The sequence below is a fragment of the Myotis lucifugus genome, unplaced genomic scaffold (genome assembly GCF_000147115.1).
Source record: "Myotis lucifugus unplaced genomic scaffold, Myoluc2.0 scaffold_107, whole genome shotgun sequence".
Taxonomy (NCBI): domain Eukaryota; kingdom Metazoa; phylum Chordata; class Mammalia; order Chiroptera; family Vespertilionidae; genus Myotis; species Myotis lucifugus.
Genome location: NW_005871155.1, coordinates 1,841,654 through 1,843,448, shown reverse-complemented (window position 1 = coordinate 1,843,448; position 1,795 = coordinate 1,841,654). Strand labels below are relative to the sequence as shown.

Below are 1,795 nucleotides of genomic sequence, written 5' to 3'. Positions count from 1 at the left end.
AATGGATCCGTCTTGCACAGCGTGCCTCCTTTTGCAATACTCACCAGTGGCATTCCTTTGTCCTTTTCTGCTTAGAATTTTCTGACATGATGGTTTTCATTTAATTATAGATTGTTGCAGTGGTGGTGTCAGTGAACTATGGCCCTTCCGGTAGAACCAGGGCTGTGTACCTTGTTTCCATACCGTCCTGTTCCAGTGGAACCATTGCCTCTTCCTAAGCTGAGTTTGACTGGTGAGTTAAATTCTGGGCTCATGGAGGCAGGGAAATGATTAAGGAAGTGTTTAGTGGAGGGAGTTGTGTTGAGTTACTCCTGTTGCAACCAAAGCAATGGTCTTGCGCTTCCTAGTGATTTTAAATACGGTTAAGACCTAGTGTAGTGGTTGTTTCTGGCCAAATAGCAAATCCAGCTAAACAAGGAGGGAAGTAGGATGCCCCCCATTAAGTCAATTTTCCTTTCATGACACCAATGCAAGATGACCAAGACCAGGAATAGGGTGTTGTTATAGAAGATGGAAAATGTTGTAGCTTCATAATCAGCAACTTCATTCTTCTTCCACAAGATTCTTTCATCTTTTTTCTCCCGAGACATCTTTCTATTATCAGCTTCAGAAAGTTTTCGAGTCACTTCTTTGGAAACAGCATCTTCCCTCTTCTGTGCTACTTTGTGCTTGAGTACAAATTTCACATTTTTGTAGGCAAAGGCTACCAAATACGTGCTTACAAGGGTCATCACGCTGTACAGAACAGCAGACTGAATAAGATCCATATGCCATATTCGCCAGTATAACCAGATGGGGATGGCGGACACGATGAAGGCGTTCCCGAAGAAGAGTGCGGAGGACTTGGCTGAGAGGTTGCGACTGAAATCCTGGAGGAGCAGGTCCTCCTCGGACTGCTGCTTGGAGCTGCCTTTGGGAGCCATGGTGGAGCCGGAGCCGGAGCGGGGAGCCAGGAGGGCCCACCCCGCGCGAGGCCCAGCCGGGGCCCAGTGTGGTTTTCTTTCTTATTTCTTTTATTATTAATTTTTTTTAATCAAGGAAATATATCATTATGGTTTCAAAATAAAAATTATTAAAAGACTTATTATAATGAAGAATTGAGGGCCAGCCCTCTCCCCACATGCAGTCCTAATTACCAAAGGCAACTATTACTATGTTTTTAGCTGTTTCTCCTGTTGTTTACCTCTATGAAAATAATGTCTATTCCAGTGAGGGCAAATCTCTACTCCTTCAATGATAAAAGAGGTCCAATGTAATCAATCTGACACCAGATGGCTGGCTGGTCCCCTTAGTACCATTTCAGGGCTCTGTGTTGTTCTCTGCTGTGAGCAGATTCGACGTTCAACAGTTCCGTTGGCCAGGTCAGCCTTGGTAATGGAAAGCCCTATTGCTGAGTTCACTCACAGCTTCCATCCCTGCAACCACAGCCACTTTGTTCATGGGTCCATGGAGGAAGCACTGGGTGAATGGGGAAAGTGGCCGGTTGATATATACAGGATGTGTCACTTACTTCACCTGAAAATTAAGTGCCTCCTCTGTAGTATATGCTGTTTGGCAAGTTTTACGTGGGCTACAAATATCTTCAGAGTCTATGCCCATCCTGAGAGATCCTTCCACATACCTCTTCCCCAGGCTTCCTTGTCACCAATCTTCCAAACCTGTTTCTTCCAAGTCCCATGATATCCAGCCCAACTGCACAACTGTTCACATAATGAAGGTAGATCCACACTTCTGGCCGTCTCTCCCTCCAAACAAAGTGAACTCAGCGTGTACTCCAGGTTCTGCCTATTGGAGG

At 45.3% G+C, this 1,795-nt stretch overlaps 1 pseudogene; it reads right to left on the bottom strand.

Annotated features, from left to right (window-relative positions):
- Positions 1–362: 362 nt before the first annotated feature.
- On the bottom strand, positions 363–982 carry LOC102431794 (annotated as a pseudogene).
- Positions 983–1,795: the final 813 nt, after the last annotated feature.